The sequence below is a fragment of the Cnephaeus nilssonii genome (assembly GCF_951640355.1).
Source record: "Cnephaeus nilssonii genome assembly, chromosome: 14".
Taxonomy (NCBI): Eukaryota; Metazoa; Chordata; class Mammalia; order Chiroptera; family Vespertilionidae; genus Cnephaeus; species Cnephaeus nilssonii.
In genome coordinates, this window is record NC_137085.1 from 48409846 (window position 1) to 48425045 (window position 15200).

The 15200-nt window shown below is 42.4% G+C and overlaps 1 long non-coding RNA gene across 1 annotated transcript in view; it reads right to left on the bottom strand.

Moving 5' to 3' along the window:
• Positions 1 to 7036: 7036 nt before the first annotated feature.
• The window catches only part of LOC307111344, a 54595-nt gene continuing 46431 nt past the window's right edge, over positions 7037 to 15200 (bottom strand). Inside the window, exons 2-3 of the long non-coding RNA XR_013814542.1 lie at positions 13654 to 13787; positions 7037 to 8929 (exon numbers count right to left, since the gene is read on the bottom strand). This is a non-coding gene — a long non-coding RNA (uncharacterized lncRNA). The remainder of the gene's footprint in view (positions 8930 to 13653; positions 13788 to 15200) is intronic.

Below are 15200 nucleotides of genomic sequence, written 5' to 3' on the forward strand. Positions count from 1 at the left end.
GGCCACATTTGCAAAATAGGCTGGGAATTTTATGGAGTTCAAGAAGAAGAGAAATCCATTTTCTTCCATCACTTAATCTATATTCCATGACCTTGACTATCTTATCTGATAAAGCACATACCTCACAAACCTAAAGAGAGGAAAGATAATTAGATGATTATATAGATGGACAAGCAAGGCTGGCTCCAAAGCATTACTTGCAGGGTGCTGTGGCCCAAGGAAGGCTTAATTAGTTACCACTTTGAATCATGTTAAGCAAGTCGATCAGCTTTGGGGTAAGGTGGGTGGAGAACACCAGAGCCTGTTTCCTATTTGACCTGCATGATAACCTAGAAAGATGGACCCCTCTGTACCATTACAATAAAGCAGGTCCATGCATAACCTCTAGTTTTTACAGCCACCTTTAGTGGCTATTTATTTTCCCAAGCTATTTATCTTTCCCCTATTCAGAAATAGATCCTTCTTTTTTATAGCACTTTCATGAACATTCATTTATCCTTAAATATCTTAGAAGGCATTCCAAAAGTTTAAGTGTCTGATACCAATAGATGCATGTTGGCATCTGCACAGCTGACATATTAGGAATTTTTTTGTGAAGCACTGAATAATGAATTAGATTTTGTCTCTACTAGCACTGAGTTTTCATTTAAGTCCTGTCAGTGACTGCTGACTTGTAAGGCACCATGAGCACAATAATCCGCCTAGCACTGATCTCTCCAGTTGATATTCATGAGCACCTGAGATAATCTGTCACATGATAGAGCCAGATTCTTAGTGAACCAGCTATCCCATGGGTCTTGTCTTCCCACCAAGTAGGACCCTTGGATGTCTTACATATGACTCCAGCTCGACAAGGGCAGGTGAGGATGGTGAGGCTGGTTCCCACAAGAAGTGCTGTCACGGTAAAGGCCAATAGCCCACAAAAGCTCTGATCTTGCTGATGAGAAAGGAAGCCCATGGCAGCCCAAGGGGAAAACTGGTCTGATAGAAATCTCAGAGCATTGATCCATCCTACCTGATAAACTACAGTGTGGGGGTTGTCTCTGTCAGCCAAAGAGGCATTTCATTTCATCATTCAAGTACACATTCTGGTCAGCTAAGGGGGAGTTACTCAATGGGTTTTCACAGTATACAACAGACCTCACCCAAGATACAATCGCTATTAGAGCTGGTGGAGGAAGGGACTACTCTCATTTATCACTGCCCTGCCTGGAGGATCCATCCATCCATCCATCCATCCATTCATTCATTGGCAAGCTTGTTCTGAGAACAGTATCAGACACAAAGAAGAATGCCGCTCCCCCGCTTTGTTCCTTCCTGCCTCCTTTCCATCCATCCTTCCACAAATATGTAAAGAGTATTTACTGTGTCTTATGTGCTAGAGTTAAAAGGGTGAACCAAGCTTCAGTGATATATTCTAGAACAGGAATTCTTAACCTGAAGTCCATAGACACCCCTCCCCTTGAATCTGTGGTAGGTGGTACTGAGTGCTCTGGGATATAGAATCTCTGCCTGCCAGTCTAATGGAAGAAGTCAGAGCCAACCACACATAAGGAAATACATAACCAAAATTATTTCCGTTAGAGATCAGAACCTAAAGAAAATGAATCAGGGTAATGAGATAAAGTGTGAATGCCAGGAGATGCTGTGGGACATCTAGGGGGTCAGGGAGGAAGTGACATTCATGCTGAGGAAGTGACATTCATGCTGACACCTGTAAGAAGAACATAATAGACAGAAAGGTCAAAGACCCTGAGATAGAAACACGTAAACCCCCAGTTCCCTTTAGTCTAAGAATCCAGGCCACTTAATCAGTGGATGGTTTCCCTGCTTTTGGAGAAAGAAACAAATCACAGACGTCAGGAGAGGAAATTGGAGATGATTTGAGAGTCAAATTGTCACAAGTGGCCCAAGGCAGCAGGGAGGATATGGACTGAGGGCCTTGGTATATGCCATGTGCAGACCCTCCATGTGTGGTGAATCTGAAGGTCAGGGGGCAACTCCATATCTTTGCACCACCCTAAGCCTTTCTTAGGCCAGTTCATCATGGTCTGCCTTTTCAGACAATAAGTTGCTATAATCAGAAGTCCCTCCTTGTTCCTAGAAAGGATCCACAAAACAATTATCGCCTGAAATCATGGACCCTAGTCCCAATTTTCAGAGGCCAACAGCAGTGAAATGACCTCTCTACTCTAGGGATGAAAGAATGTCAGCTATTTGCCTCTAAGTCACATCTCAGTCTTACCTTCCAAGACCCCTTGGTGGGCATAAGAGTTCTGCTCAACCTGGCTTCTCCTAGCTGCATCCAGGGAAAGTTATTCATTTACTCTCATGCCTTTGACCTTTAGGAAAATTACCTTTTCAAAAAAAACAGCAAAGCTCCTATCTGACAGCAGCCTCTCTAAGACCTCACTTGTAGCTTATTAAAATCTACAAAAATCTTACCCAGTAGCTATTAAACAAGCTCATATTTTTATTTCTAGGGCATATCACAAGGTCACTGAACATTCAACCCAACACCCTATAAAAAATGTTGGCTCACTTATTGCACAAATGCCATAAAGGGCGCATGCAACCACTTTTATTGAAAAGTAGACCAATTGCTTCTATCAGAATATCTTTTCTGATACTTTTAAATCTTCAGTTGCCTTATTCTTGTTCATAGTATTCCCCACACATATACTTAAAATGTCAGAAGAAAGTCCGTGAGAGTTTGACACCTTTTATAAACATTGCTAATCTCCTTCCTATACAGTTTGTATCTATACTTAGTCTGTGGTCAGATGTGAGATAGTAGCTGATGGTCACACAACAGACCTAAGCCACGGTGAAATCATGCATAATTAAAGAAAAAATAAATTTTATCTATTGCACTCCACTTAAAGGAAGACAGGAAAGTAGATTAGTAAATGTTAGAAATATTTTCCAAAATCAATAGTTTGGACAAAAGGACTTTCGGCAAAAAATTTAGTTATAAGAAAATTCCTAGGGAATTTCTAGGGAATCATCAATGTAAAAGTTTTTCCTTCTAAAGTGATATTTTAAAAGAATCCTGGGGTAGAAGAAAGAGCCTTGGACTTGAAATCAGTTGATATAAGTCCCAGAACTAGCCCTGCCACTAATTGTATCACTCTGAGCAGATTTTATTTTGTACTATTTTGTCTCTCTGGGTCTCTGTTTCCTTATCTGTAAAATTACTGGGTTAGAAGAAATATTTCTAAGACCCTTTTGTAGCTCCAAAACTCTTTAAAAAATCTCCATCTGTGTGCACTTAGGCAATTAGATTCTTACTGGGACTTGATCCCAGCATATATCTTGACATTTCCAATATGGTCTATTAGGCGATGCATGATTACTATGACAATCATACAGGATACTTAGGCAATTGGTGGAGTTTATTTATTTAGAGATTTACTAAATAAAGAATACCTTGCCCATTATATTTTCTTTCTTTTCCATGCCATTTGACTTAGCCTCGCTAGGGTGATTTGTATCATTTCAAATGGAACATCCCCTGGGAATGAAGTCCTCCCCACCCTACTCCATAAAAAAAAGTAAGGGAATGAGGGGAGCAACACTTCCCATGAGTATTCCAGGAAGCCTCCCTCTGTGACAACTCCATTGTTCTTCATTAGACCTTTTTAAAAGGATTTCCAAAGCAAAGAAAGTTAGAGTATACACCATGATTTTTCCTTCATGAAGCTCTACAATGGACTTTAAAGAGCCTGAGAAGTCCTGCAGTAAAAATTCCTGCCTATTTTCATGTAAATCAGATTTTCCAAACTCATTTACCTGCAACCCCCTTTTTCATAATATCTGCTACCATCCATGGAACCAGTGCTATGTAGACACGCCTTGGAGTACAGATCAGAGGCCCAATGAGACATTTTCACTGGGATGCCCACCTGTAGTGAGCTGAACGGTGACCTCCAAAAGATATTTCCACCTGAACCTCAGAATGTGAACTTACTTGGAATAAGGGTCTTTGCAGAAAAATTAGTTTAAGATAATGAAATTAAATCATCCTGGATTAGGGTTGTCTCTAATCTGATGGTGAGTGTCCTTATGAGAGATAGAAAAGGACACACAAAGACACAGGGAAGAAGACGGTGTGAAACCAGAGTCTGTAACTGGAGCTATGCCGCCACAGCCAAGACAGCTTGGAGACACCAGAAGCTGGAAGAGGCAAGGAAGGATTCTCCTCTAGAGCCTTCAGAGAGAACATGGCCCTGTTGACACTGTAATTTTAGACTTTTGGCCTCTATAATGATTAAAGAATAAATTTCTGTTCTTTAAACCTACCCAGTTTTTGGTAATTTGTTATGGCATTCCTAGGTAACTAATACATCACTCTTACCTTCCTTTGCTACTACCTACTAGCTGAGTCATTGGTACAAATTAATGTCTTTGATTATCATTTTCTTCATCTTCAAAGAGAGAAAAATATATCTACTCTGAATGTTGCCAGGATACTTTTGATTCTTGAAAGGAAAAACGAACACAAAGGTGCCATTTAACTGGCGTTCATGGATATGAACCTGATACCCCCCCCCCCCCCCCCGCCAATCAGGCTATCATGCCCAGCTACTAGGGTTGGGCAATCAAGAAGAGACAGGATATGGAATCAGAGAACATTGATGATCAGATCTTACAAATGTTCATTTGTTCATTCACCATAAAATGTTCCAGGCACTGTCATAGGCACTAGGGATACAGAAGTACACAAACATATCAAACCCCTGTTCTTGTGAAACTTACATAGTCTTTGAGGGAGTTAAAATAATGAACACATAAGTAACCCATTTAATGTGTCAGAAGTTGATGGAAGGTGTCTTGGGTTCTGATACAGCCTAGGGCCCTCACTCCAGTAACCACTGATTTAGCACACCCGATGGTTTCAGCCACGAAGATGGCCATGGGATAATGTGCTTGATAATAGCAATATGGTGGTGGAATCGGCACCTCCCATGAACACTTTCCACCTGGAGATGATCCTGAAAATAAATAAGTTAGTGGAACTTGAGCCACTTATCTTTGATAACAAAATAAGCAGCTATCCAAAGCCAGGGTGACCCAGTAATTCCACTCTTAGGAATATACCCAAGAGATATGAAAACACAGGTCCATGCAGAAATGAAAGAGTCATTCAAACAAATACTCATACACAAATGTTCATAGAAGCATTATTCACAATTGCCAAAAGGGGAAAACAACCCAAGTATCCACTGAGAGAATAAATAATTCATTTATTATAAATGAATAAACAAAATATATATCCATACAATGGAATATTATTTAGGCATGAAAATATTCTATAATATGAATAAACTTCGAAAACATTATGCTAAATGAAAAAAGCCAAATACAGAAGGCCATATATTGTGTTATTCAATTTATATGAAATGTCCAAAAAAAGTAAACCCATAAAGACAGAAAGCAGATGGTGGTTGCCAGGGCCTGGAGGAAGAAGAAAGTGGGGAGTGACTACTTAATGGGTACAGAGTCTCCTTTTGGGATGAAGAAAATGTTTTGGTCTGTGTGGGCCTATGTTGCTGCTGGTCTGGGGGTGGGAAGGGCAGGAACCTGCCAGGGCTCTCACTATAAGTATGGGGTCCACTATTGCTCAAGTTCAAAGCCAGAGCCCTGCCAATGAGGAAATAGGAGACATGTTCTTATCTATTCTCGGATTTGGCAGGCTCACAGCTTGCAATGGCAGGGTTGTGGCAGGCAGGGGTGGAAAATGAAGTATCTAAGACACAAGACAGAGAACGAGAGCCTGACCAGGAGTTGAGGAGCATTCCAGGAAGGGTGATGACATCTGCCTTGTGAAAGCCCAAGTCTTGAACTACCTTTCCTTGTGTGGTGCAAGGGAAAGTTCATGCTAGCCAGCATCTCTGCCTTTGTTCTTACCCTGTGATTCCTTTCTGAGATTTTTCCCTCTCCCTTCAGTAAAAAGCTTCACATGCACATTGCAACACAGCATGTTAGGAATAGTGGGTATCAGCTTCCTATTGCTGCTATAACAAATTACCACAAACTTAATGACAAATAATATAAGTTTATTATGTACAATTCTGTAAGATCATCGGATGCATGTCTTGCTGGGCTAACATCAAGGATTTGGCAGGACCATGTACCTTCTAAAGGTTCTGGGGGAGAATCCATCCCTTGCCTTTTCCAGCTTCTAGAGGCTGCCCACATTCATTGGCTTGTGGTCTTTTTTTTTAGCTTTTAAGCCAGTAATCAAATTACTCCAACATCATATCTCCTACTTTTCCATTATCATATCTACTTCTCTGAATCTTTGTCTCCCTATCCTATCTTTTAAGGACCCTTGTGATTACATGGTGCCCACTTTGGTAATACATGGTAATCTCCCCCATTTATAGATCCTTAAGTTATTTACAGCTGCAAAATTCCTTTTGTTATATAAGGTAACATATTTATAGGCTCCAGGAATTAGGACATGGACATCTTTGGGGGACATTATTCTGCCTACCACAGAGTGGCTGGAGAAGGAGACAACTGCTGTACACAATCATGATGACCATCGGCAGAGAGACCCAGACCTGGAGGGTGCAAGAGAAGAACAAAGTGAGAGAGCCCCAACTTTTTTATTATTCCCTAAATTAGCAAAAGCTACTCTATTAAAATAAAAAAGGAGAAGTCCAACCATATGTAATTATAATAAGAAGAACTAACCGGTATGAAACATTTACTAGGTGCCAGCTTCTCATATATATATTGTATGTGGTATTATTAAGCCACATTATATAAATTAGGAAAGATAGATTATTATTCAGAGACTAATAGAAATTACCTGAAATCTCACAGCTGGTAAGTACTGCAAGTGGCATTTGAATCTAGTTCTATCTGATGTGAGAGCTGAGCTCCCAATCTAGTGTTGTATTAGAGTAGGCTAACTGCTGAGCACCGTCATACCAAAAACTTAAGCTGATACTTGGGCTGTTTTCCCCTTTTGGCAATTTAAGTTTGGCAATTCCTTCTAAAGTGATATTTAAGAAGAAGCCTGGCGTAGAAGAAAGAGCCTTGGACTTGAAATCAGTTGGTTTATTTCTTGTTTATATAGCAGTTCAATGTGGATATTTGTGGGCAGCTTCCCCTGGGGTGATTCTGGTCCCAGGCTCCTTCCACAGGTGGCTCTGCTATCTGCTAGGCCTCAGGGTCCCTTGCTTCCAGAGGCAGATAGGAAAATAGGGGATGAAGAAAGCATGCCTGTTTTTTAACCACCTCCTTACAGAAGAAATGTATCACCTCTGCTCACATTCCATTGGCAAAAGTTGGTCAGATGGGCCCATCTTGATGTTGGAGGCAGAGACATCTGGCTCCTGGCTAGACAACCACTTCCCAGGAACAATGCTACACGTTGAATGGGAAGCATAAATGTGGTAGACAGTTGACCATCTCCGCCATGACAATATTGATACATGAATGAATGAATCAATGAGGAACGGAGAGAGGGAGGGAGGGAGGGAGGGAGGAAGGAAGGAAAAATCTTGCTTCTCACATTCCTACAAACAAAAATAAAGGATGCTATCTATATAAATGTGCCCACTGGCAGGAGGAGAACTAAATCACCTAAGTAAATAAAAGAGGATCCAGGCTTGCTAAGGTCTCTATAGAGTTATCAAATGGCATCAAGACATTCTATCTTTACTGAGAGGACGCAGTGTACAGAGACATCCAGTTGTGTGTGTGTGTGTGTTTGTGTGTGTGCCTGCGTGTGTGTGTGTGTGAGAGAGACAAGACCCCCAATGTTTTGCTGGACACTTGGATGTCCACTGAAGACTATATTCCAATCATCTTTAACTCTAGTTGTAGCCAATGTGTTCCAGACAATGAATGTAAACAGAACTGCAACATGAATCTTCTGACGAAGTGTCCTCAAAGAAAGGAGGCTCCTTCTTTCCCTTCTCCTTCCTCCAGGTGGAGAGGTTGAAGAGCCATCTTAGATCATGAATAGATTTGGTGGAGGAACAAGCTAAAGAGGGAGCCACAGTCCCTGCTGATCATGAGGTTGCCAAACCAGTCCCAGATTGCTCAAACCCAGATTTGGTTTACATGAGATACACACATTGCTATCATGGTTAAGCCACTACTGTTAACCACTGTTTTCTATCACCTGCAGATGGTCCTGATCCTGACTAATACACAGGACTCTGTTTCTTTTTATCAGAGTATCAAGCAAAACACACCACGAATGCTAAACCACAACTATTTCTGCAAATCAAAGGATTTGCCTGGAAACCTCATTTTCATCACTGGCGCTTCTGCCTTCCCACCCTCAGTCACCTCAGCTGGTGTCACTGATGGCAAAGCCTGCTGGGCAAGCTTTGAAATGACTTGACAAACAGGAAGCAATCAAGGATTTTCTCACAGGCCTTGCCCACAAGTTGCCTCACTGTCTAGCCAGTTTTGCTGCTGAGTGACTCTGGTGGGTTGGGTTAAAAGTACAATAGTAGAATTCCTTCCAGACAGCTCTCATCTGCTTGGAAATTGCAGCTTCCTATTACCCTTGTCCACCTGTAAGGACAGAATATCAAAAGTGACCCAGTTTCTACTGACACTTTCACACTGAGATTTGTCTTACCTAATACCTTTCCAGTTGGTACTGCTAACCAAGATAACCTGCAATTCTGGGGTGGAGGCTGACACAAGGCAGGCTTCTGCTGATGCACGGTGATGATATTTCTGTGGAAAGTTTTGCTTGTCTGCGAGGAACGCAAACTCTCAGTTTTGACTTCTGTGGAATTTCAAAGCTTCAGGACAGTCCATTGGCTCCAGTTCCTGGCTCCAGGCAAGGCCCCAGCGAGATGGCTGCTGACTTTTTCTTCTTAGAGCAGTGGTTTGCAATATTATTTGACAATAAATGCTTAGAGAAAGTGATGCGTCTTTATGGACCATCTCCCTAGACAAGAAATACACATGTTCACGCAACACAAAATTTGCCCATAATTTCCTGAAATTCTAGGGCCCCTGGAGTCCATCCATGAGTCCAGAATCCCAGTTCGGAAGTCTTGCTTTTGAAGCCCAGAGCAGATTTAATAACCTCTAAAGTCATTTAATTTCCGCCTTTGAGATAGATTTCTCCCTTTGTCCCTCCTAAGCAGAGTGGACCAAATCAATTCTAGAGCTTGTGCATGCGTTTTAATGTTAATTATGACCAACAGTGAGAGAAATGCCACATACCCTCCCCACTTTCTGTTTCAAAGTTCTTCATCTGAAATTTAAATCCCAACTACCTCTCCTTTCTTGCCTATCTCACACAAACAGCCCACATGCAGTCACGTTGGACTGCTTACCTGCAGTTTCCCAAGCATCCCAAGGTGCCTTCTTCTGCCCTCTGTCTTTGCTCAGATAATTTCCTACTTTTAGACACCTCTCATCCATCACCGTCTGTCAAAGTACCACTCCTTCATCAAGATACTGGGGGGGAAAGAGATTTCTCTATAAAGTTTTCCCTGAACCCTTCCTTTGTGCTTTCAGTCTGAGCTTGAAAATCTGTTATAGAACATATCACCTTCCATAATGGATTATTTGGTCTTTCATGCAGCAGAATATTTGAATTATTGAGGTCTGGAATAAGAATAATTGGATGTCAATCCTGACTCTGCCTCTTTCTTACTGTGTGACCTTATATGTTTCTTAACCTTTCTGTGCTTCAGTTCTCTCATTGATAAAACGGACACAATAACAGTTCTCCTTACATAAGCTTAAATGAGCTAATCCATGCAAAATTCTTAGTGTAGTGCCGAAAGCATTTGATAAGGAGTAGTTATTTTTACTTCAGTTAATGGATATTTTTGACCCCACCGCCTAACATTAAGCTGTCAAGTAGTTGAGGGTAGAGTCTGGGTCTTAGTCATCACTTTATGCCACATAGAAGCTAGCAAATATACTTTGCACATAGTAAATAACCAGTATATGATATTTGAATGAAAAAATGAATCATTCATAAAAATGTCACCTCAGAACTTCAGACAGCATTGTTGTCATCTATATTTTATGAATACATGAAAGGCCACGGAACAGTAAGATGGATGTTCTATTGAGACTACAAAGTATTCTGGGTCTTGAAAAAACATCCTGATCTCAATTCTCTGTCCTAATTCCAGGACTTTTTTAAAAAATGTATTTTTTTTATTGATTTCAGAGAGGAAGAGAGAGACAGAAACATCAATGATGAGAGACAATCATCGATCGGCTGCCTCCTGCATGCCCCACATTGGGGATCAATCCCACAACCTGAGCATGTGCCCTGACTGGGAATCGAACTGTGACCTCCTGGTTCACAGGTCGATGCTCAACCACTGAGCCATGCCAGCCGGGCATTCCAGGACTTTTATTCCACTGTAAAGTATATGACAAGAATTCCCATCTTCTCCAATTATAATTCAATTCCTATTCAATTATACAGACATTTATTTAGCAACAACTATTGGGTGCCAGACACTGTGGTAAGGGGTAGGGTTCAAAGATATCCTTCTTGGGCTCCTGTAAACCAGCTGTCCTCTTGGCACTGGAATTCAAGCTCAGGACCCAGATTATATACACATTTTTAAATTCCTTGAGTTTGAAGCCCAATGCCAGATGGCAACTGGCCTGCAGGATTTTCCTCTCTTGTGACAAGGGATGTATACCTATGTCAAATGACAGGACAATATGTTATACTTCATTACAAAGTAATTATCCTATCTAATAAAGAGGGAATATGCTAACTGACCGTCATACCCTCATAAAGATGGTGGCACCCACAGCCAATGAGGGAATATGCTAATTGACTGCCACACCCTCAAAGATGGCAGCACCCACAGCCACAAGATGGCAGAGCCCAGTCCCCTCAGCCCCACCAGGGTGGCAGGAGTGCGGCCACTCCACGAGCCTGCCTCCAGAGTCCCCCAGTCCCCTCAGCCCCCAGCTGCCCAGGGCTGGCCTGAGGGACGACCAAACAACTGAACAAGCAGGCTGCGTAGGGCGACCAGGCCGGCAGGGGTGTTAGTAAGGGACGACCAAACAACTGAACAAGCAGGCTGCGTGGGGCGACCAGGCCAGCGGGGGGCGGAGGGGGCAGCAGTTAGGGGCAACCAGGCCAGCAGAGGGGGGTAGTTGGGGGCGACCAGGCCGGCGGGCGGGGGCAGTTAGGAGCAACCAGGCCAGCAGGGAGAGGGCAGTTGGAGGCAATCCGGCCGGTAGTGGGGGGCAGCTAGGGGCAACCAGACCGGCAGGGGGGTGGGCAGTTAGGGGTGATCAGGCCAGCACACAGAGGTAGTGAGGGGAGATCAGGCCGGTGGGGGGGGGCAATTAGGGGCAACCAGACAGGCAGGCAGGTGAGCGATTAGGAGCCAGTGGTCCAGGATTGTGAGAGAGATCCCAGATTGGAAAGTGTGCAGGCACAAATTTCGTGCACTGGGCCTCTAGTAATAATAATACATAGAAAATGTACTAGACCATTTCTGACCACTCAGCCCACTGAGCCGACCCTAATATACCCCTTGCCACACAGAAATACTAGATACAATGTAACAAAATATTATCCACATAACCAAATTTGATAAGAAAAAAATGGATCCTCAGGTGCCAAGAATGGCATGAAATCAAGCCAGAGGAGTAAATATGAGCTGATACCAGAAGGAAGCCACAGAAGTTTCCGATGGAGTTATGGGCCCTTTAGGCAAGGGAACTCGTTTCCTAACACCTACAGAAAGCAAACAAAAAAAATGTGAGTGCAGGCCTTTAGGAGGATGGAACTGAACTCCCTGCATAAACATACCACCTGCCTGGGGTTTTGAGAAAGGAAAAAAAAGTTACCTATGAAAATCAAAACTCTGAGCCTACACCACACAGAGTTTGGATATCTTAATTTATAATACTTTAATGATGTAGAACCTCTAGCAGCGTCTCTCTAGGTTTCTCAGCTAGATTAGAGTCTAGCTGGCAATTATATATATATATAAACACATATACATACACACACATATATACAGTATAACCCTAATATGCAAATAGACCTAACAGCGGAACAACCGAACAACCAGTCGCTATGACATGCGCTGACCATCGGGGGTGCACACGGAACATGGCGGGCGTCGGCCGTGGCGGTATGGTGGAGCAGGTGAGTGGGGGCGCCAGACCAAGGTGGGGCACTGGTCACTGTCATCAGGGAGAGCCTCTGGTGGTTACTGAAAATTCTTTGCTCCCGCATGCCCCAGTACCACCAGGTGCTTGCACCTGCCGCCGGCACCAGCCCCGCTCGCACCCGCTGCTAATCCAGGTTATCTGACTCTAAATCCAGCCCTCTATCAATTAAAAAAAAATGAGATAAGCAGAGGAGATAGCAAGAAGCCCTGGAGTGAGAGCCAGGAATTCCAGAAACCAGACAGATGATATGAAGACTAAGGCAGGCCAGAACTAAGATAAGAGGGAGTGTTGGGAACCACATCCATCTGGAAGGTGCATGCCGCCTAATTATAGCTCTAAATTATTGGTGGTACACGGGAGTGTGAGCTTAGTATTTTTAGGCTGTTTTAATTTTAAGAGAAGTTGAAACCTGGACTTTTGTATGAAATCATTCTGATTTTAAAATACTGTGAAGCTCAAACAGAACATGCCTGCAGGAGGCATGTGGGCTGTTGATACAAATTTGCAATCCCCAGTCTAGATGAATTCGAGAGCAGCAGGGAAGATGCACTGTTGTCAGTAGAGACCCATGCTCGTAGTGTGCGTAGAAAGTATTTGGCTAGGGCCCGCGTAAATAATCTTGGCAACAGTTATCCAACATGAACTTTGATGGGTCCATGAAATGAAGAAGTTGGGATCAGTTAATTTATAACTAGCTTTATTTTCCCCAGGGTCACTATGTGCTGTTAAAGCAAAGAAACAACAAAAACTGCAGGAGGATAAACAGCTTCCATCGTGATCCCTGAGGACAGCAATGAGCAAGGAACCCAAATGGCCTACAGATTACTGACTAGGCTGTTCTTCCAAAGAAAATACAGTCAAAAGATAAGCTGATGATGGCCCTGAACTTAATTCAGATTTCCATTAGAGCACTGTAATCACTTTCAACATGCCAGCAATCATGGGAAAGTTCATCTTTATCTCCAGGTGGGTTCCTTTCCCTAGTATTTTTTCATCTAAGGAGTAGAAAGATGTCACAAACTGTTCTTCCAAGAGAGAAGCTGTCATCCAATAAATGTCTGCTTCCGTTTCAGCCCCCCTAACTCTGGAGATGCCTGGAATGGAGAAGTACTTCACAGATTGTCTCAATTTGACCTCCCCCACCTGAACAACAACTAAGTACATGCCTCAGAAATTGTTGGGACATTTTTCCTGCGGTGTTTATTTAATCAATTAATAACTAGCAACTCAGTCACCAAGGCCTTCAGAAAATATGTGGAGCATATTTCTGATTTGAGGTCCTAGAATTTCTCTTATACTCATCTGTAATTTTTAAAAGGCATCAGAAGCCAATAGGAGAACTCAATAACAACCTTTGCATATCCTTAGATCGGGGAAAGAGGAATCATTTGATTGCTGTCCTGGCCAGCTAGCATGTTTACCTGGCTCTTGTATTAGTGAGGCTAATAACCCAGTAGTTTTGATGTATTAACAGAATGAAAATTTATTTCTTACTTCCGTCACAGGGCAATGCAGGTTGGTGGGATGGGGGAACGTTGAGTTCTGCTCCAGTGAATTAATCAGGGACTCAGGATCCTTCCATCTTGTCGTTTCACCATCCTCTTACTCCAGGGGTTGGCAAACTTTTCCTGTAAAGGGCCATAGTAAATATTTTAGGTTTTGTGGGCCATATGGTCTCTGTCACAACTATTCAACTCTGCCATTGTAACACAAAGCAACCATAGACAATGTGTAAATGAATGAGCATGGCTGTGTTCCAATAAAACTTTATTTACAGAAACAGGCAGTGGGCTTCAGTTTGCCAAATCCTGCTCTAAGGACCTTGTCCCTCTCTGCATTCAGATAGTGGGAAGAGAAAGAGTGAGCACTATGGAAGAGGCACATGTAAAATTAATGCCTATTCCCATAGAACTGTCATGAGGATTATACTAAACATTGTTTTTGAAGTGCTTAGTGCAAAGGTCAGTATATAGAAGTTGCTTGATAAATGGCACTGTCATCTTTTTTTTATAATAAATCTTTATTGTTCAGATTATTACAGGTGTTCCTCTTTTTTTGTTCCCCCATAGCTCCCCTCCACCTGATTCCCCACCCCACCCCATACCCTTACCCCCCCCCCCGCCACTGTCTTCATCCATAGGTGTAAGATTTTTCTCCAATTTCTTCCTGCACCCCTCAGACCCCCTTCCCCCTGAGAATTGTCCATTGCCTCCCTTTCTATGTCCCTGATTCTATTATATTCACCAGTCCATTCTGTTCTTCAGATTTTTTATTCACTTGATTTTTAGATTCACTTGTTGGTAGGTATGTATTTGATGTCTTTTTGTTGTTCATAATTTTTACCTTTACCTTTTTATTCTTCTTCCTCTTCTTAAAGAATACCCTTCAGCATTTCATGTAATCCTGGTTTGGTGGTGATGAACTCCTTCAGCTTTTTCTTGTCTGTGAAGCTCTTTGTCTGACCTTCAATTCTGAATGATAGCTTTGCTGGGTAGAGTAATCTTGGTTGTAGGTTCTTGCTGTTCAGCACTTTGAATATTTCTTGCCACTCCCATCTGGCCTGCATAGTTTCTGTTGAGAAATCAGCTGACAGTCGTATGGGTACTCCCTTGTAGGTAACTAACTATTTTTCTCTTGCTGCTTTCAAGATTCTCTCTTTGTCTTTTGCCCTTGGCATTTTAATTATGATGTGTCTTGGTGTGGTCCTCTTTGGATTCCTCTTGTTTGGGGTTCTGTGTGCTTCCTGAACTTGTAAGTCTATTTCTTTCACCAGGTGGGGGAAGTTTTCTGTCATTATTTCTTCAAATAGGTTTTCAGTATCTTGCTCTCTCTCTTCTTCTGGCACCCCAAAAATTCGGATGTTGGTACGCTTAAAGCCGTCCTAGAGGCTCCTTACGCTATCCTCACACTTTTGGATTCTTCTTTCTTTCCGCCTCTCTTGTTGGGTGTTTTTTGCTTCCTCATGTTCCAGAACTTTGGTTTGACTCTTCGGGTATGGTGGTCTACAGTTGAGTGTCTGTATATTCTTTATTTCAGACAGT